The sequence below is a fragment of the Melozone crissalis genome, unplaced genomic scaffold (genome assembly GCF_028551555.1).
Source record: "Melozone crissalis strain CALT ecotype California unplaced genomic scaffold, PUWL_Pcris_2 ptg000018l_1, whole genome shotgun sequence".
Taxonomy (NCBI): domain Eukaryota; kingdom Metazoa; phylum Chordata; class Aves; order Passeriformes; family Passerellidae; genus Melozone; species Melozone crissalis.
Genome location: NW_026535796.1, coordinates 22217558 through 22239432, shown reverse-complemented (window position 1 = coordinate 22239432; position 21875 = coordinate 22217558). Strand labels below are relative to the sequence as shown.

At 39.0% G+C, this 21875-nt stretch overlaps 1 protein-coding gene across 6 annotated transcripts in view; it reads left to right on the top strand.

The window, feature by feature from the left end:
* Positions 1 to 21875, top strand: part of SIPA1L1 (signal induced proliferation associated 1 like 1) — a 201353-nt gene that overhangs the window by 45910 nt on the left and 133568 nt on the right. For all 6 annotated transcript variants that reach the window (XM_054276442.1, XM_054276441.1, XM_054276444.1 and 3 more), the window contains one exon: positions 20713 to 20809. The gene's annotated coding sequence lies outside the window, so the exon portion shown is untranslated. The remainder of the gene's footprint in view (positions 1 to 20712; positions 20810 to 21875) is intronic.

Sequence of the window (21875 nt, the reverse complement as noted above, 5' to 3'; positions counted from 1 at the left end):
TATGCCTGGGGTCAGGAGCAGTTTGGCATCACTGGAAATGGGCTGTTTATTGATAAATTTCATCCTCTCATTTGAGAGGTATGCAAAAGTTGTTTTCACACAGAAAAGATCAGTGCTCATTTGGACTGGTATAACTAGTGGATTTCTAAGGTCAGTCAGGAGAGATGTGGGTGGCAAAGGGATGTTCCTTTGTTTGTTGGTTAACAGTTATAAAAGAGCTCCATTTTATTGGCAAAACAAGTTAGAAGGTTTTAGCCTCTCATGAAAAACCCACCATAAGCAGGTTTTTAGACATGGTGAGGTGATGTTTTCCCTGGACTGCAATGTAAATTTTTCATTTCCAATTTAATTCATTAGTAGTATTTTTTTTGCCAAAATCTCATACTTGTAAGGGGAAAGCAAAACAATGTGCCTGAGATATGGGACTTTTTGAATTAGGATTGGGTTTTCCACCAATGCTGAAATCAGTGTATTGCATTTCTCATCTGAAAAAATTGAAAGCAGATTATTTTGAAAATACACCTTCAAGTCAAAAGAGACTTTGTGTTCTTGCTCTAGCTTTAACAAAACAGCATAAAAAATTGAAAAGGTAAGTTTTATGCTCAAAGTGTCTTCCTACAGATAATGTTTTCCAGTGGAGCCATGGTTCTGAATTGTACCACAGAACATAGATTTCTCTAGATGACTTGTGCAATCTCTGCCTGCCTATGGACTTGGGACATCCTGAGAATATTTTTTAATGTATTTTACAGAGCTCATTAGTACTGAGGGAATGGGTGATTATGTGTTCCATCATGCTGGTAATGCAGAAAGAACATTGCAGTGCAATTGCAGTTAAATGCCTTGCTTTTATTCCTTGCACACCTGTTGATGCGTTATTTACCTGAAACAGTTTTGTGAATGTGACTTTCTTTGTTTTGCAAATACAATTTTGGCATTGCCTCTGATACCACTTCTTGTGTGACTAAATATCATTGTGTTAGTACAATGGAAGTAAAGGTGGAGAAAAGAGGAAGAACTCATATTGCTAAATTATTTGATTGATTTCTTGCTGTAAAATAGCAGCCTTTTTTCCTCAAGTAGTATTTCTCCAGTAGAGTACCTGGAAGTCATCCCAAATTGCTAATATTTGATAATATTATAATTATTTAGGGCTGACCGAAAGCAAAGATGCTTTCATTTGGCCAAACAGGAAAGAGAATTAATCTTGTTTTAAAAACATGTCCAGGTTTGTAGTTTAGCAGAAATTTTAATTTTACCTAAAGAGTCAGCAGCAAAGCTTAACTAGAATTACAAGCCAGAAACAACCAGTGTATTAGGAATGAGTGAATGTGTTCAAGGTCTGCTCCAGACAACATCCATGACCAGGTTTGCAAAATAAAACTTGATGAGGGTTTTCTCAAGTTGGATATATATATAGTTGCCTACTGTCTATTGATTTACAGGTATTTTTAGTGAGGGGGTTAGGATGCGTTTTACACAGTGCATACTTACATGTCCAGTCTCCAGATAATTTTGTGGTCATCTTTTAAAATTTGCTAATAATGAATGAGTTAACTTTTGCAAGACTAATGGATGAGCAGATGGGATACTGCAAAGATGCATTCCATTTTGGATGGTTTTCTTTTCTTTTTCCCCAACTGACTTGTTTTTAGATTATGAAGAAGTTACTGGAAGTACCTTTTTTCACTAAGATTTACCTGCTGTGAGCATAGTTAGTTCCCAGTTGCAGCATCATGAGGGTTCTTAATCTGAGCAGTCCAGTTAACTTCAGCAAGAGTATTCCTGTAAGTAAAATTACTCAAGCATTTGGGGGGGGGAGGCTACTCTTTTTTGATTTTTCATTGTATTATGTTTCAAAGTAGTAGTAGCGTTGTTACCTCAAGTTTCAGCATTAAAAAATTACCTGAATATGTTCTGTTGGAAGAAGCCAGCTTGAGAACTGTTAGCACCTTGTTCTGTTCAGGTTTTGAGACATTATTGAAACTGTGAAGAACAATGGCAAGCCTCTTGTGGCACTGGCTTTCCTTGTTGCCAAGCAGGGAGGTTATGAGGTTATCTGTACCTGAGGCTCTTATTTCATTTTAAACTTGCATAAGCTGAGTGACCAGTTCTGCCAGCCACAAAAGCCAAAACCCTACAAGAACCTTTAATTTATGTTCAGATGTGATTGGTATGCAACTCTTGTTGTTTTGCCTCTGTCAGAGGTTCAGTGTACAAAGCTTTTCATAGTGCAAATCTTTTTCTCACAAGACATGGAAATATTACCTTTTATAAAGGTCTTTTTATCAAGTAGTTATTGTTTATGCCCTTTATGAGCACTTTCTTATACGCAGGAGAACTTACCTGTGGTTTTGTTGCCTTTAGCATTACATAGCAAGTAGTTGTCTCTCTGTACTGTTTCTCAGCTTGCTCCAGCTGAACCTGCTTTTTCCAGTCTTGTTCTCTTCTCTCTGAGCTCAGAGTACCTCTTAAGGTGACAGCATGTAGCAGGTTGTGAGTTGGAGGCAAAGAAAGGTCAGACACTTGTTTGAAAGAAAACAAGTGTTTATGGAAACATTGCAGTGTACCAAAATATTTGACCTTTAAACTCCAGCAGCCCCCCTGAGACCAGATAAGATTTTCTTCCTTGAGCTTGGTTTGCAGAATTGTTTTTTGCCCTCCTTTTCTCTTTCTTATGTTTAAGATACTCCTGCTTGGCTTACATGGCAATATTCACTTCAGTGGCTTGGTGGATAGTGGAATATCAGCATGGTAGGTGGGAAGCTGCAGAGGGGTGGATATCTTATACAACTACAAGTAATTTTGGTAAATGCACACCTTGCCTTCCTACAGATGTCTAAAACCAGGGAGGGTGACATGCCTAGTTTACTTTTATTAGTTAACATAAGTAGAATTCCATGGTAAGTTGATTGTAAGTTTACTTCTTAACTACCACTGTTTACCAGAGTGTCCAATTATCTCTGCTTAATTAGAAATAATAATTTTGTTTCTTTCTTTACTCAACTCATACAGGCATTCATGTATTGGTATGTTTTATGTTCATTTCCTGTAGGCTTTTGAGATCTGACATCAAGCTATGGTTGCTTGCAAGGTCCGATAAATCCAGTGTTTACTATTATGATATTGCATTTTGTTGTAGTTTTAGAATTTTTCTGCTTAGTTTGTGGGAGGAAAGACCAAGATCACCAGCTCCTCTAATGCCTTTTTGTTTGGAGTTTGGGATTAGGAATATTATTGTTTCTTTCTGCATGGCAGAAAGTTGTATTTTGAATTAATATGATTTCTACATTTCTGATTAAATATGAAAATAACACAGTTATACTGATAACAAAATAATTTTGTGGGATTTAACTTTTTGCTAATATTTAGCCTTTCTCCCTACTTGTGCATTAATGCAGGCATTACTGTCTATATTTGAGTCAAACTGGTTGGATTGCCTGAGAATTCAAATGATTATTTCCTTTCTTTCACCTTCCCAAAAGGAAACTCTAAATGAGCTGCAGCAGTGTCCTATAATGCCATTCAGAAATCAGTTACTTTCTGAATGTTTTTATTTTATTTGGTAGGTGAAAAGGAACATGCATTGTGTGTTTTATTTACATTTGAAGAAATTGATAAATCTAGTTGTGAGCATGGATTTAAATCAATATAATGAAAATTTGGCTATATGAAAAAAAATGGGGGGGGAGGGGAATTGGAGAAAATCCCTTTTATTTATGAATAATTTCTTTACATCTCAGAAATAAAATAATGTAGGAAGAAACCTGGCTTTTTCAGTGGTGACCTGGTAGTGGACCAACCTGTAGTTTAGTTGGTGTGAATGGATTTGTGCAGCAGTGGCCGTGTGGAATAGCCATGGGCACAAATGAGAGCTGTGAATAAAATGTCTACAGAACCTGAAGTGGAAATAATCCACTATTTCTGGACTGACTTGTCAGCATCTTGTGTATAAATATTTTTATATGTGGGTTTACAAATGTAAACATCACTGTTCAGAACAGTGAAGTTAGATAACATTCTTCCTGGAAGTTGTACTGAATGCTTCACCTCCAGCAAGAACTAAGACCACAGCTGAGAAACATGAAATATGAAACATTTGGGAAAAGGTTAGAAGCAGAAGGAATGAAATAGGAACACCGCAAGAATTTGGGGATCAGTTTGTTTTGTATGTGCTTATAGCCTTTGCACCTAAAAGAAACCTGTTTTTTTTTCTTGATTACTCTGGATTTGTTACTTCTATCCAGTGGTGACATTTTGTACATCTTTTAATGCCCTGTTTCTTAGAGTTTCTTGAAGTAGTTCTGTTTTTTCAAGTCATTCTTGTATTAGTGTGCCCCAAAGTGTCCCCTCAATCTGAATGATGTACAATCCCTGCCTGTTTCCTGGAATCCAGTCCTCTGTCCTGGCCACTTGTGCTGGAATAAGATGCTGTGAACACCTAAACATTGGAGTAACATAATGCAGTAGTATGCATTTTGATCCATGGAATTTATTTCAGATTTCTGTATCTCTGATATAGTACATCTGCTGCCAAGCTGGCCTTCTGTATCTGTATAGCTGTTTTAGCTGTGCTCTCAATTCTTTATTTTACAAGGCTTAAAATGTACAGATATTTGGTTCCCTTCATAAAACCAAGTAAATCTTTAAAAGCTGTAACTTGCTGTCACCAATTTCAGAACTAATCATGTCTTCCATGTGCTGGGGCGTTGCCATGATGTGACTTGCATGGAAACTTTCCTTGAAGGGCTGTGTGTCTTCCTGGGTGAGCCTGCAAGTCATTTGCCTGTTTCACCTGTCCTTTCACCAGGTGGTGGAACTGGTGATGGCATAGTGTTCAGAAGTGAGTTGCAATTCGTTGATATAATGTGTATTCTTTTTCCACCTTCCTTCTTCCCCTATACAGTATCAAGTCACTGCGTACTGTTACTAATTTATGACCTCTTCAGGGCATAGTAGTCATTTGATAAGATCTGCTTTGGTCTACAGGGAAATTACTGGTATTTCAATCAGAAAGAATGATACCCAGTGAGCAGTATACCAGTTATCTTGTCTAGGTCACAGACAATTAAAAATCCTTAATAAGCTTTTGATTTCCCAAGTTTTGAAAACATGAATTTGTTCCCTAGAGCAAAATGTGTTAGGTATTTGCAGTTAGTGTGATGTATATGTGTGACAACTATACTTATAGTCCAGTTTTTGAGAGTTTCTAAACATTGCACCCCTACCATTATTTGGTAGTTTTCTATAGATGTTATTTTTATTTTAGGAGTAATACTAAGCTTAGGAGTTATTTGGAAGCTTCCTTTTAGATATATATTAATACAGTTATTATAAAAATGTACAAAAATATTTTGTTTGCATTTGGGTAAAATTTAGGAGCTAAAATGCAGTTAAATGTCTTTTAAAGGCAAAAGTCTTCAGTAGATAGCTTTGTGAGTCATTTTGTGAATGGTCAGGTTTGTGCATGCTAAGTCTTAGTTCATATATTACAGTTCCTGGATCTAGTGACTAAAAGAAGAGGTATGAGGGATGGAAAGAATCATTTGCACTGTCTTAAATCTGAGAAGTGCTTATTTACCCTTATAACCAGTCCTACCACCCCCTTCCTGAATTCTGAACTAGCAGTGTCTGTATTTACTGAGTGATGTGGATCACAGTCCTCTTGTTCTGTGTGAGATGCATTTTTATTGATTTGGTTGGATGTGCTCAATTAGGCCCTGGTGGTGTATTTGAAAACCAGATTCACATTGGTGGCACTGGGCATAAGACAGTAAAGATGCTCAAGAGGATGAGAAGCTTTGGAAAAAGACATACAGAAATGTAGATATTTAATATTGTAGCTCCCTGGCTGATTTTAATCGAGTCTGAATTTACTCAGAAAACAGAGGTCTTGTAATCCCTTGCGGTTTCCCAAGTTCGTCTGGGAATTCTGAGAGGCGTTCAGCAGACTTGTGTGGGAATTGCTCTTTGTGTCAGAGCTAACCTGCCAGAGAAGATGTGCTGGGTTCCAGTTGAGCTGGCTCTCCTGATCTGGTTCACCAGGTCATCAGCTGCCAATTGATGACAGAGCATGAAAGGGCTGAGAGAGTGGAAAAAGCCAAGACTCCTGCCCTCTGCAGCTCCTGCTTCTGCCAGGAGGAGTATGGTACTTTGCTGTGGGTTGGCTGCCTTGGGGAGGCCCTGAGGGCACCACGGATGCCCAGTGAGTGGCTCTGCCCTTCAGTTTGCCTACCTCATTTATGTCTCTGAAGTGGGGACATTTTTGCTTCACAAAAAGGTAATAAGGAGAAATGTTTGAGGACTCCAGTAAGGAAGTTGAACACCGAGTGTGGATTAGTCCTAGTTTGTAAGGTTGAACAATGTCTTCTGTAATCCATGCAAATCCAGTATGCTATGTTTCTGTGGTTAGCTGGGTAAATTTTGTGCAAATCTGACTTGTGACCTGGTTAATAAGTGAAAGACATAGTTAAAGTTTGGTGAAAAGAAGATGATGTTTCATCAAAATTGTAGTCTGAGGACAACCAGGAATTAAGTGTATCTTTCTCAAACCTGTGAGTTGCTGGAAACTGTTTACTCCATAAGTGTTGTTGGAACTTGCTGTGAATTAAAGGCATGTTTAAATATGACAGAGATTGAAGGAAGGTTGTATTTTGAGGATTTAGACCCACAGAGCTGTAGTATAAAAAGCAGCTTTGCGTGTATGAGTTCAGGATCAGTGTTTCTGAAGTATTTTTAAAATAGAATTATTTGAATGCATTTCATTCTGAGTACTCTGGTCACTAAAAGGTATTGTCAAATGTTTTTATTAAGGCACCAGCTTCTCTAACCTATGAAAGCTGGTTAATAAACATCCTCTATTACTATAAACATCCTCTTGACCATCTGCCAATTAAGGCTTGAAAGGAAAGAGGAGGAAGGTAAAACCTTTTACTTGAGCTTGTTTAAGAGCAGATATCCCCTTATGTATGCATTTTACTGAGAAACAAATGGTTTGTGAAATAAGCCTAACAAAAATACAGCTGCAAAAAAAAAAAAAATCCTTTCTGAGTCTTCCAGTGTGCTATTTGTGTTTTCAATATAAGTATGCTTAAAAAAATATTAACAACTGTAGTTAAAGGTAAATTGTTGGAAATCCTTAGGCTGTATTTCTCAGATAGAAGGATGTATTTATAAACTTACTGAAGTCCACAAAAAATTCTGTAAAAAGTGAGTAAGCTTTAGCCAATAATTTCATTAAGTAATGGTCTGGCATCTTGCTTTTCTCTCATTTTTCCCTCTTTCCTTCCAGATCTATGCACACACATTAGTGAATGTCAACCAGAATTTGGCTTGATGGAAAATTAAACATAAACACAGTGCACACACATTTTGGTAGACAGTTTCCAAGAGGAGAGTGTCTATAGTATATTTTCTCAATTGCCAGAGTTATTTTGTGTCTATTACCATACAGCCAAATTAGTCTTCCATTACACTGTGTGTTTTTTCTTGGTGTGAGCTGACTTGGAATAGTTTGCCTTGGTTTTGCTTAGAGGGTAGGGTCCTCCCAAGGCCCTCACAGTTTTCTCTGGGGTTTCTTCTCCCTGCCTACTAGAGGGAGGAAGGGTTTCAGGGCTTCTGTTGAGTGGTGAAATAATGAATCTGAAGGGTTTTTTTGTTGTTGTAGGTTACCTTAAAAATAAAGGGATATTTTCTTTTAGTCACATTGACATTATTTACATCTGATGTCCATAGATTAGTGTTTTTCCCCCTGAAATGATCTTTTTATATGTGCTCTAATAGTTTTCCTCTTTTAATGAGCAGTTAGTTAAGATTTGATTTGCAATACATTGGGATTTATTTTTGTAACTTGTTTAATGGAAAATGTGAGGTGCTTGAGTGAGGAGAGTCAGTCTGTGAGCATTCGCTGTGCTGGTGGCACGCTTTGCTGAAGCTAGTTTTCCTTTGGAGCCTTGTACAGTGTTGATATTCCTGTCTCCTCCTCTGCCAAACTGTGTGCAGTCTGCTGCCTGGTGCAGGGATTACAAGGAGCATTCTTTTGGCTGAAAGCAAACATTCCTATCTGGAGAAGTGCCCTCAGATAACAGGTGGGTTTTGTTTTGAGGTTGGTGATAGGAGAGTCTAGATATGAGGAAAGGCCCTTACTTGGGCTTTGTTAAAACCCAAAAAATCCAAAAAGCTAGAGAAGTGTGAGGAATATTTATGATCAAGGTATGTCGATGTTGAAAGCAACCTAAGACTGTAAATTGAGACTCTGTGGCACTGTAAGGATAGAAGGGAGTGAGCAGCATGATAGAAGTCTCTTCTCCTCTAGAGTAAGCTTTGTGTTATTACTGACAGCTGTTCTCGGGTATCTTACCAGCTATTTTGGGTGTTCAGTGTGCAACCAATCTGTCTGCAGAGAATGTTCGTAAAATTCTTAAAAATGTGTTAACAATGTGTGCATCTTGTAATCCTGTGCTGCATATGGGTTTGTTGTGTGGTGTCCCCCCTGTGCAGTGGAGTTGTGTTTCCTTAGCACGTTGACTTTACATGCTGTGGCGCTTCAGACCCTGGTGATAGTGAAGTCCTTTGAGGCCATCATCCTAACCAAACCTCTGAAACACCATAAAAATACATATCTTTAGTTTTGCAAACATTTCCTTCTCAAGTATAACATTTCTGTTTGCTGAGTCCGAACTGGAACTGCTAATTATTCTGTACCCAGACACTGAAGTGAGATATGGGATGGTGGATCTCCTTATTTTGCAGGCCAAACATCTTTTGGTTTAACATGTCAGTAATGCTCTGTTCTCTTAAGTATTTGAGCTGGAAATTGTTCTTCTATGTAATTGCTAGATTATAATTTCTGATCTTTCTTAAAAATTAGTTCAGTTTTTTTTTAATGTTAGAAATGGATCAGGCAACACAGAAGGCTGGCTTGGCTGAACTGGGATCTTCTTTTAGAGCTCAGGCAAAAAGAGAAAGTGTATGTCCACTGGAAGCTGTCTGCTGTCATGTGTTGCAGTGTGTTGCAGTTTCCTGTTTTAGACTTCCCAGTCCCTTCCCAGGTGTGGCAGTACCTCTCTTCCCCTTCCCCCTCGCCCCCTGCTGGGCTGTCAATCAGTCTTTACATTCCAGCAAGGCCATTGTGTGGGTGGTCAGGTTCAAAGGATGCAATCCAGGCCTGGGGGCGTTGGCCTGTCCATGTGTCCCTGTCCCCTGAGACCCTCCTCCTCCCACCTGGTTGGTGGCTCACCTGTCCCTTCCCCTCCCCCTGTCCCTGGGCTTAAATTGAGCCAGGACCATGTGCTTAGTATTCTGTTGGAGCTGTTACCAAGATTCAGAGGTCTGTGACCATGGAATAAAACTCTGGATGTAAACCCTCCGACAGAATCCGTCTCCTTTTCCTCTTCACCATCGCCTTAAGCCCTTCCACCTGAGGTCAACTGAGTTTCTACAAGCCTGAATTTGTTTCAGTGCCCAGCTGCAACATCCAGCCAGCCAAAAGTGTCTCTGAGGTGAAATACCACAGTTGCCGCCTTTGGCCCAGCAGCAAGGGTCAGACGAGCCCAGGCACAATCTACCTGGTAATATTGGGATCATATTCAGTAGTCATGGGAAGAATACAAAGGGGATTGCCACTGTGGGGAGAAAATTCATGTGGCCAAAGCTCTGGGGTTAAAGCTGGCCAGTTTGGTGGGTGTCTATAAAAAAAGAAGGGTTATAGGAAATGGGATGACATCAAATTGGTGGTTGGTCACTAGTAGGATTCTGCAGGGCTGCATTTTAGGCCTGGCTCTCTTCAACATCTTAAAAAATGACTAGGATATAGGACTCAAAGGGTTACTTGAAGCCAGCCAGTAAGCTGGCTGATGATGCTGTCGATTCCTTGAAGACAGAGAGGTCCTGCAGAGGGACCAGGACAAATCACTGGGCTGTGCAATCAGCAATGGGATGAAGTTGTAACAAAGACAAGTGCTGGATTCTGCATCCAGGATGGGGCAACCCTGGGTGTATAGGCAGACTGGGTAACGAGAGGCTGGAGAGCAGCATTGTGGAAAGGAACCTGGAGGTCCTGGTCGTTGGCAAGTTTGGGTATGGGTCAGAAGTGCCCTGGCAGCCAGGAGGGCCAGCTGTGTCCTGGGGTAATCAGGCAAAGCAGGGCAAGGGAGGGGATTGTCTGCTCTGTCTGCCCTGGGGTGGCCTCACTTCTAGTGGTGTGTGCTGTTTTGGGCACCACAATATAAAAAAGATACAAAGCTATAAGGGAGTGGAGGGCTACAAAATGAAGAGTCTACAAGGAAAGCCATATAAGTACCAGCTGGATTCAGTTGGTTTGTTAGGCCTGGAGAAGACTGAGGGGAGACCTCATTGCAGTGTGTGACTTCTCAGGAGAGGTACTGAGCTCTTCTCTCTGATGCCCAGTAGCAGGATCCAAGGGAATGGCATGAAGCTGTGTTAGGAGAGATTGAGGTTGAATATTAGGAGAAGGTTCTTCACCCAAAGGGTGGTTGAGCACTGGAACAGGTTCAACTGGAATAGGGAAGTGGTCAAAGCCCCATCCTGACAGAGTTCAAGAAGCATTTGAACAATGCTTACAGGTGTGTAGTGTGACTCTTGGGGTGTTCTGTGCAGGGCCAGCAATCCTTGTATGCCCTTTCCAACTCAGGATACTCTATGAATCTGCAATACATACTAATGGAAAAAGGTCCATTAAAAGTGCTCCAGTCTGGGCTTGATTTGTCTCCAACCTAAGAGACATTAGAGCCGCAGAAGCACATCTTCAATTCCCTTTACATCAGTAACCTGCTGTATTGTTTTCAAATGCTTGTGCTGAATCACTTGGAATGAGAATCAAAAGTGCATCAAAGCCTAATGTTGGAGAGTATGAAAAGATTTTAAGTATGCTTGTATTTGACAAAATTGGTATTTCAGGTGAAGTTCAGGTGTTTTTTCTCTCAAAGCAATGAACAGTAGTAACTAGTAAAGCCAATAGGATGAGATTTTTCCTTGGTTTGTCTGAGAGCTCAGCCCTCTCTTGGCAATTGCTGTTTTAGCAGGATGGGATGGGATCTGTGTTTTCCTAGCAAAACAGAGAACTTTTTGCCTGGGAAATTCCAGGTGTCAGGGGCAGCTACACCAGCATGGCACAAGCCCAGGTAGCCCCTGCAAGGGCACATGGTGCTTTTGTCCTCCTGCAGCCTGGCTGCTCCTTCCTACCTCCTGTGCTTACAGGTATGTGCAGCTGCAGGGTGGGCTGAGTTGAGGGATCAATCCTGCTGAAAGCCGACACTCCCAGGCAAGAGACCTCTGCCCCTCCCCAGTCAGCAGCAAGTATGTGCTTTATAATGTGTTTGACTGGACCTGTATGGCCTTAATAGGATGTTTCTGAAATTGGCTGACACTTATGGTATGTCTGGGTTTTTTTATAAGTAGGATTTGTTAAAACTGTGCTTGTACCCCAAGTTCTTGCTCTAAATTGTTTCAGTTCCATGTAATGCATTACTGATGTTTTCTTTCCCTTGCTTTTCTTAAGCCCATCAGAAGCCAATCATTGTGCAATTGTAGTAATGATGCTGTCATATTGTTAAGACTGGATAAAAATAATTTTAGACCTGGCATATGCTCCTTGTAGACACTGTCAGTGGCATCGTATGGGTTTTCATAGTGGGCCTCCAAATGTATAGGGGAAAAAAAATGCTGTTAGGTAATTTAAATGGCCACAGTGCACCTGAAATGGTCTTTTCTACATTTTCCTATTTGTAAAGCAGTTTGAAGCTTTGTCTGTGTGTTCTTTTGCAATGGAAAAAAAATTAAGTAGAGATTGTTGGATTTTACTTTAGGCATGCAGTAAAGCTTTTTGTAGATAAGAACGATGTGGACAGTATTTCAGAATGATTACTTGACTTCAGATTTCTTATTATTTAGTGTAAGAGAATAACGTTTTTTGCTGGATACATTCCTGTATCTGCATATTTGGAAGAATGTCATGTGGAGTCCATAACTTCTAACTAATAGCGTTGATATGTAACTCTCCTCTTACTGTAGCTCACTGAGTTGTGCAACTTTTCAGTTGTTGGATATGAATGGACAAATAATTCTATGAAAAACTAAGGGAAAATGTGTTAATGTTTTGCCTCAAGATTTATAGCCACTATTTATTTTCACATTTAACTGGTGGAATATACACCTTAGCTGGCATGCTTGTTTGGATGAACCATTCAGAGAGCATTTTCAAAGCCTTTATTTAGAAGAGTGTTTTAGGCTCTGCACAAAAGGATATAGGGAAGCAGATGAAGAATTGTTATGTTGTGTGAATTCTGACTGGTGGAATATGACTCAAATGGACTAAAGCAGAAGATGCTATTTGGATTGTGAAATTACTTAAAAAGAAATGTTCATTTGCAGTAAATATGGGTTTTACACTTCTCTTACTAATTCTGCTTTTACATTTGAAATTTTTAGCTTGGTATAAGATTAGAGTTTTCTCTTTAATGGGAATCTCTGACATACAGAGTGTACTGGATAAAGAACTGGATGTGGATAGTGGGTGCTTCTGGCTGGGTGAGCCGGGTTCTTCTGTGCCTGAGCTGCTGAAAACAACATGACTGTCTTCTGGAGGAGTGCAGCTGCTGGTGGAGGTGTTTGCACCTCCTCCTCTGTGGTTCTGTGGCTTGGAAAAAAACACAGACTCCCTTATTGCCAGCGTTGTGTTCTTCACACACCCTTTTTAGTTTTAGGTGAACATCTAACAGTAGCTTCTGCAACTTCTGTAAGTTTTGGTCAAATACAATGGCCTGGTGCTGGAGGTCTGCAGTTTGTAACACTGGAGAACCTTTTCTTAGGGTATCTTTTTGTAAAGTAAAAATAAACTATTTTCTACATCTAAATAAAAAAAAACCCCTTACATTGTCATTTTATTAAGTCAAACCTATGTTGTCATTATATTAGTCACTCTTCTGCTCTTGTACTTCTGGGTTGTTTTTCCCCAGCATGAATGAACAATTACTGAAGTGAAGAATCTCAAGTTGTTTAATGTACTTCATTAAGAATGTATAGCCATACTATTCTGTTTCTTCCTAATCTAATTTCTCATATGAATAATTTTCTTAGTTTGTTTCCTAGAACTGCAGTTTCATTAGAAACAAGGGTGTCTAGTATTCTTCTTGTGATAAAATAATGAATTGTTCAGCAGTGTGTTTCTCTCCAAGGATTTTAGCCACAAAGTGTTTTGGCTGCAGCATTTGTAGATAAACAAATGTGCTATTTTCCCCTTCCAGTCAAAAAACATAGCAGAAGACCCCTGTCTTCCTTATATATTCATCTTTTAACTTGAGTTCAGTGTTGTGTCTTGTAATTGTTCATTTGACTTCAGACCATAGTACTTTTAAAGGTTATGGATCTAATGTTGGGATCAGTATCCACTGACACCAGTTGGGTAACTTTTCTGGCCTTGGGTTGAGCATTTGAAACTGGGAATGAACTTTGATGGATCCATAGTAGTGAGCTGTAATAATAGTCTCTGGATTCACAATAATAGTCTCTGGATTTTGCTTTTGGTTTGGGTTTATTAAAAATGTTATGTTCAGAGTGTTCTGCAATTCTCTTTCTTCCCAGGGATAAATGAGCACCAAGTTCTTAGAATGTAACATCTTTTATTAATGATATGGCAGCAACTCTGAAATGGACAAGAATCAAGATTCCAAAACTTGTCTGTTCAGATAAAAATCTGGCATTGAAGAGGCTGCTGCTGTTCATGGTTGGGCATGTAGTTTGAGAAGAATTATATTAGCACTGAGTTTTCTTTTTTTTATGTGCAAATTTACTAATATTCAGTAGCTGGTTCTGCTGCAATTCGAATATTTTCTCATTTGAAACTGAGTATAAAAATCTAATTTGTTTTTCCTTTACCCTTTCTCCTTGGAGATCTATCAAATTATCCTCTGCTTCAGATTCAAGCTCTTCATGGAAATTAATCGTTCTGACCCCCTGTGAGGTAAATATAATTTTCATTAATAGGAAAATTGCAAAGCAGACAAGTAAAATTGCTTGTTTGAATTATGCAGAGCTCTAGACATGTGGTCATATTGCTAGACTGCCTGTTTTCACTAAATTCTTTACACAATTTTTTTTAATGCAAGCTGTAATAATATTCGTACTATCTAAGCAGACAGAAGAATACTTTTTCTTGTTTCCTGAAGCATTATGTGACCAAGAGGACAACTATGAAATATTTTATATCTTGAACAGGGAATAAATGAGCTTTCTACTGAGAAGAGTACAAAACAGTTTGCAAGTTTACTGGGGAAACAAAGAATCCTTTTAAATGTTATCTTAATCTGGCAAAAAGCATGAAGGTCCTTGAATGGGCAGAGAAACCTCAACTCTAGTGGAAATGACTGAGTCTGCCGAGTGAATCAAATGGGAATGGAGATGTAAGGTGCTTGTCTTATAAAATAATAGATGATCAGTTTCTGTGAAATGCAGGAGAGAATATCTGGAATATCTTACTTTTGACTTTTTCTGTAGGATGGAAATAATGAGTTCTGCTTTATCTCAAAAACCCTGTAGATGGAATTTTTTCCCCCATGAATGGAGGTTTGTAACATAGCAGAGCAGAGGTTTGGTTACATATGCAAAAAGCTTTCTAGCTAAAAAATTGTGTCTTGTTATTATAGTTGAATTTTCAGTTAGGGATAGAAGATATGGTTTATGGAGGGTGAAACTTAGAGATTACTAGGATTTTCAGTTTGATACAGTTTCACAGCTTTTGAAGACAATAAATTCTCCTTTTCAGTGTAATTTTTCATGTTGTCTTGGATATTTTGAAACTGTACTATGTAGTTAATACCAGTTGAAGTGAATTTTATGGGCAGTAAGCATCTATACAACTTTTGACTGGGAAGCTTCCTTCTGTAGCAGGTGGGTGTTGCTGGTGTGCTGTGAAGGGGACAAGTGATTCTTACAGCACAAATGCACGTAACCAAAATCTACATTTGGATACTCCTGGCTTAAATGCCTTTTTGGTGGTAAAGGGTCAAGTAATGGAGCTTCTGCAATCTTCCAGTATGTTGTGGAAGATGGGGCAAATGTGGTTTCACGTGTTGTTTGGTGACACATGTTCAATGATGGAACTTCACGGCTTTTACTCTGTTCACCGTTAGGTAGCTCTTTGCTTTCTTTTAGGTTTTGGACACCTAATTTGTAAAGCTAATGTTTTTGCTTAAATTTTGTGCATTACCGAAGTGTTGATGAAAAGCCTTCATATAAAGAGAGGTCATTTGCCTTTGCCATGGGTGGTAGAAGATGGAAGACCAATATTTTTGATGAACACTTGGCTGCTGACTGACCTGGCAACTCATTGTCCTTCTCTTTTCTTGATTTCCCCTTGTTTACATTTTATTTAATGATATTTACCTTATCTGCTAGGCACTTTGAACACTTATCAGCCTGTAAAAGCATCCTAACAGCAGCATATTCTCTGTGGTGCTTCCTCTGTTTTTATTGACAAACAGCTTTAAAATTCCAAAGTCAATTGAGGTACCAGCTCAGTCTTTCTTTTAACAGCAGACAGATGGATTAAAATTATCTGGGGGAAGGGATGGGAAAGCAGAATGGAAAAGTAGTGAGTTTTCAAATTGTGGATGTGCAAATTCTGTGCTGAATTTGCCCTTTCTAAATGTTTCTCCAGTATTTTCTGCCATAGACAGATTATTAGTTCTGTCTTTGGCAGCTGTAACTCATTCTACGCTGTAAAATCCTATCCTTGTTTTGTAGCTTAGCTGTGACTGCTAGACTGAAAAGTAAAAGAATTACTTCTATGAAGAGAAAACCTAACTTTTAAAGAGGTAATATTAGTATGAAGGATGGGTCATTACCTAATGTAAGGGGGAAAAGTCAACTCTGTGTATTTGTTAATGGTTTTCTTCATTATGAACTGTCTATTTGCATTCCTTGCATTGAAGTGCTTACTGTTATCAGGACTAACTCCAAAGTTCACATTTCATGGTTGTGCTCTGTAAACTCAAGGTTTCACTTCAGTTAGTCCAAGTGTGGATGTAAGCATTAGTTCATAGACAAGGAGCTCTTTCAATTTGGCAGCATCCTCTTTGTGTCGGTATTTTACTTGTAGACTGTACAGTAAGTCAAAGTAAACATTAAGCCACTTGTATGCTATTACAGTCACAGTGTAGAAAAACTAGAGGCTAGAAAAACTGCCCTCAGCACAGAAGTCTGTAAGCCGTGGTGGTTGTGAATAATCAGGAGAAGTTACTTCTTAATTCAGGAGAATAATGTTGTAAGCATTAGAAGCCTTTTCCTGTTAATTTAAATGAAATTTTCACTACTGCTTTTGAGGAAAATGTTAAGAATTCCAGTAATTGACTCTTGTTGACATGGCAGCAGAGTAGTTAATGAATTAAATGCAATGGTACTAATTTTGATTGATACTGTGTAATTATGGTGTCAAAGGTATTTAACTTTTTATCAGGCTGTAAATCTGTATAAGACTTCTAGTCTACCCTTGAGAGAAAAAAATACATAAAATGGGAAAACCCAGACGCTTCCCCAACCTGAGCCATTTTATCAAAGAGTGTGAGAAAGTTAAAAGGTTTCACTAGTTCAACCTACTTCCTTGTCAATAGCCTATCTCTGAGAAACTCCTAAATGTCTTCGTCTGAAAAGCAAAAAGTAAATGTTCTCTCTGAATTTTGATGTCAGCAGCAGCAGAGTATCCTCTGACAGCCCTCTGTGGTCTTCTAGCTTTTTTTCTTTCCTACTAACTTTAGTCTGACTGGAGGTCTTAAAGCCTGAAGGTAAAAGACAGCCTTCCAAACTACCTTGAGCTGCTGTGTTCTCACTAAGAAGAAATAAAACTTCATTTTTTACCTAAAAGTGAAATCTATGGAGAATACAAGAGATCTCATTATTCTGGCCGTGACTCTTGAAGCAAGTGTTCTTTAACTTGATAAGCCGAGCATGATGGGATACACTTTCTTAAATTCTGGGTGTGATTCATTTGTTCTGTAATATTTTAATGTATTTTTGGTTTATTGGAATTACATGTTGATTACTATTGAGAGAGTTTTTATTAATGTCACAAATAGTACTTGACTGTTCACCAAGGTGAAAGTCAGGATGGCTATGATTTCATAGATTAGTAGTAATCTACACATCTTATTTAATAAACAGCTCCACCTTTTCTAGAATGAGGGATTTCAATTCTTAGAACTTTTTTATAGACCATTATTTTTTGTGCTTGTTTCTACGTCACCCTATTTTTTTCTTGTTTCTGTTTTTTGCCATTTCATATTTATTGGTTCAGATTCTCCTTTTTCAGGAGGTTCTCCTGCTGGTGAGTTTTATAGCTCCCATTGATACTTCATCCCTATCTGTCTTTCTGACCCAGAAGAATTTGTGCTTCACTGAGTCTCTGGAGCATTTTATAAGTAATTTTAACAAGTTAGTTGTGACTCTGCTGAGTGTGCAGCTTTTGCTTGCCATATAGTTTAGGTCAGGTCAGGCTTGATGCTTTTCAAAATCCTGTCCTGCCTGTGTTTCTGAGGTGTATGTGTAATAGGCATTAGTCCTTAACAATCATATAGTTGACAAGTTGTAGAAGAGTTGAGTTTACATTGTAGTAATGTTATTTATCAGTTTCTGTCATTCAGCATGGTTTGGTTGGAGATGAAGCTTAGAACCTGTGAAAGCTTTGGTTGCAGATGGCTTCTCAGGAGTACTGCTCTGTGGGCTATTCTCTGCTGTGGCAGTGTTCTGTGGGTGCAGGAATTCAGACATGTGCTAGGCATTGCGCTTTGAAGCCACCAGCCCAAACAATCAGGGGAATTAGGTGCTGAAGTTCTGTCTCCTTATGACTGGTTGCAAAATAGGTTGTAGGCTGATGTCCAATGCCATGGGAGAAGCAGCATCACAGCATCTTTTCCCTGCAATGAATCATCTCATGTTTATTGAAGTTCACTGGTGAAACTCGTCCTGGCTGTCTTCATTCCCCTGGTAGTAATTGTGGTAATAATCAGCCAAAGCCTATATGTCAAAAGCCTTTTGTTTTTATTCTGAAGAGAAAGACAGAGCTAATAAAAATATTTTCATATGTTTATCATGGCATGAGAACACTTCATAGAGGCTTCTTTATTTAGGAATTATAATGCTCATAGGTGGTGCCTTCCAAAGGTAAACTGAGAAGGATTGTTTCCACTGATGCTTGTTCCTTTTTTCTTTTGAAAATCAAAGTTCATTAATAGGACATCCGGAGATGCCTGCTTACATCTCTTAGGAGATGAAGGGACTGAAGGGTATGTAGGGTAGGGAGGCAAAGATTTTTTTATAAGACTGTATGAGAAAAATATCTGAAGTTCTTGTGGTTATTTTTTCAGCCGTTTCAAATACTGTTAGATTCTGCTGAGATTAAATGCTAGTTACTCTTAGTGTTTTTAGACAGCATTCTCTCTCCTTATGTTTTTGAACAAGCTTTGTCTACAATTTCAATACTTCTAATGTTATTAATTATATAAGACTTTTAGAGCTTTGAACTGCTGTTTCTGCAGGTGACTTGCTGTTTTATGAGAACAGCTTTTGCAGGTTGTGGCAGAGAAGTGGGGGAAGTGAAGCGTTCCTTGGGTAGGTGGCAGATTCTGAGATTGGAGGGATGAATCTGCAAGGATTCCTCCTCTTGCTTGTAGTACTGCATATTGATAGCTGGAACATAGCAAACAACCCTTGAATTGTCTTCAATTAACACATTTTGGTTTGTTCAAGAGAGATGTCAGAAAATAGCCTTTTTCAGTAGAACCAAGTTCTTTCTTCTCTCCCTCCTTACATACGCCTACGGTGATGTTTTTTCAGCTCTACAAGTGTGTGTTTTCTCACTCTCTCTGCTGTGTAGGCGGTCTTCCCAATCACAATTGAGCTTCACAGGCACTCTTTTATAAAAAAAAAAAAAATCATCTTTACACAGCAGGTCAATAATTTAGCACCAAAGGAAGTGGAGAGTTCTGGGTCAGAATTGTGATGTGTCTTAGTAATGCTTGAATTTGTAAAGAATTTCACCCTAAAAAAAGGGAAATGATTCTCTTGACCAGAAGACCATTCACTACCTGTGGAAATTGTTTCACGTTCTACCTGAATGATTTGCCAAAATGTCAGTTGCAATGACAAACAAATAGACTTTAAATCTTACACTTGCTTCATTAGACTGAGTTATAATTGAGCTTTTCTATCCTAGAATTAGAATGTGATTCTAATGAAAAAGGCAAACTCAGTTTGTTGACAATATGAAAGTTAAAATGAAGCTCTTCTGGGAGTGTTGCCTTATTTTAAACATGATTGTAGTTCTCTCTGCCTTTTATAAACTGCTTTTGCTGCACTGCATTATTATTTTTTGTGTACTACAGCTCTTTTGCTGATGCTTCTCATTTCACCAAGGTCGTAGTTTCACACAATATTTTCTAAATAAGCCTAAACTTGCAATAAAAACCCCTCAGCTGTATTTTTAATTGCTTAAAAAAGATAGCAGTAATTATTTTCTTGAGTTCTATTGATAATGCTATTCGGCATTTCTTAAAGAATTTTTGTTGATGCTAGTGTACTTGCCACCAGGTAGGTATTCTGAGTTTATCTGAGTTTATTCAACTCTATAAAGAAATACTGTTGGGAGAGTAGCAATGGGTAGCTTAAAATTTGCTTATCAACCTATCAAATTTCAGCAACAATTATTATACATAGCCCTTGTATTGTAGTTTTATGTGCAGTTCATGCTGCCATTGCAGCTGAAAGGAACCATCCTTCTTGGGTTCTCCTGTCTGATACCTTCTCTGCTTAATGTCAGCACAGGTGCTCATGTAGCTGTGCAGTGAACTGGATTGGGGAAAACCAGGCTGGAGAAGAATCTAGGTCTTTTTCTTTAGACTCCTTAGTTAGAGCTGGAATTTTAATCTCTCTTTGATATGATTCACTGTACATCTCCTCTAACACGTGAGCTTGGTGGGAGTAGAGTAGACAAAAATTCATTGGCAGTATGTGCTCTGCCTCCAGCTTGTGCCTCTGCGGAGTTCTCGGGACTGCAGCATAAATCTCCATGGTTACATCTGTTTGCCCGGTCTAATTTTAGAGGACTCATATCATCTAGAGATGCAAGCCTTCTGTGGCAATAGACAGAGGTCAGATGTTAAGAGGAATTCTGAAAAAATAGAGATTATAATTTACAGGACCTGGTAAATAGGAAGGACCAGCTTTGAAACCTTTACATTTCCTCCTGCACTTGGAGAATTTTAGGGTACTGCAGCTGGTGACTTAGATAAAAACTCCTGCTCTCCCTTGTTTTTGGCATGTGTTACAGACTTTATGTTGAGCAGTGAGGGAAAAAAAGTGGGCCACAGCACTGCTAAATGTCCCCTTTCTTTCAGGCATTGCCAAATGTGTGTTTAATCTCTAAATGCCTGGCAGAATGCGTTCTGGAAGAAAATAACGATTCAGAGAAGGGGTGATAAAAGAAGGGTTGGGATTGTTGTAGTGAGAAAATTATCATACAGGCTCTCTCAGATGCGTAAGCTATGTGCAAAAAATCTATAGAGTCCCAGTTTTATAAGCCTTCATTGTTGCTTCTGTCTTCTCACAAGCACAAGTTTCAGAATACCCTTTACCTTTTGAAAAGTATTTCATTTGATTGCTTCCCATTCAAATTTTGTTCATGCCCATGATCTTTTTTGCTTCTAGGTTTCACTGTGGTATGATTCATCAGAAGTAGATTGTGACGTCCACTGGGAGTTTTTGCTGAAGCTGCATGTGTCTGCTTTCTCAGGAATTTGAATAGGTAAGAATGCATGTTCTGCTTTCTGTACCTTCTGACCTTTTGGAGTGCTGCTAGTTGTCACAAACTGTGTTGTGTTTGACTGCTGATAGTGTGTAGTGTTTCATGCAGTGTGCAAGGGGGGGTCTCCAGCAGGATGCTTTACCCTGGGTAGGCTGGCTGCCGCAGAGTGCCAGACTCTATCCCTGGCTGTTGCTGAATGCTTTCTGTGTACATCAGTGTTTTTCCACAGGGACATGCAAGGGAACTAGATGGCTATTCCCTTCCACCCCATACCTGCCCCCCCCCAGAACGTGTAGAAGGGTTTGCAAAAGCAGGTTGGACTGTGTTCAGGCTGTGACAGAATGCCTGCTTTTGTCACATTTTCTGAAACACAGCAGTTCTTGTAGGTGGTTTCTTTTAACCCACTTGTGAAACTAAACTCATGTTGTAAGAAAGAAAAGGATGATTCTTCTGGATGTGCCTGATCCTTGAAAAAGACTGGCTTTTAGTACATGATCTGTTCTTTCACAGAGTAATGTAATTAATTAAAAGGTAAAGTGGATGCAACAAGTGTGAGATGCTGCAGTTTTGCCCTTGCAGCCTTGTCACCTGCATTATACCATATGCAAGTCCTTGACAGGTGTGTAATGACCTGGTTCAAGATGGTATATGAAGAAGGTTGGAAAATTGCAGTGTGTGGGTTTGGGGTGTGGAAGGACGAGAGGTGGGGAGCAGTGGTGTTGGTTTTGCAAAGATAGGCGGGGTTGGATTTATTTTCAGATGGATCAGCTTCCTGAATTAACTCAACAGGTTGTGCAAGCAGTAGTGCTGCCTGGAGGGAGGTGACCAGGATTTGCTATGGACTGCAGGGAGAACAAAACTGGAGATCTCAATTAAGATTAGTCAATGCAGATTTGCAATGAGGAAGTAAAAGCATAACCCCCTCCACTGAACATGGTTTAATCATGTGTTTATTAACACCTAGTGAAACCTATAGGTATAGGATATGCAAAGGAAGTCCAGTCTGGAAGTGAAAGTGAAAAAAACATTTCTGCCAAAGGAAAAACCCTCCCTTGTAACATTGATT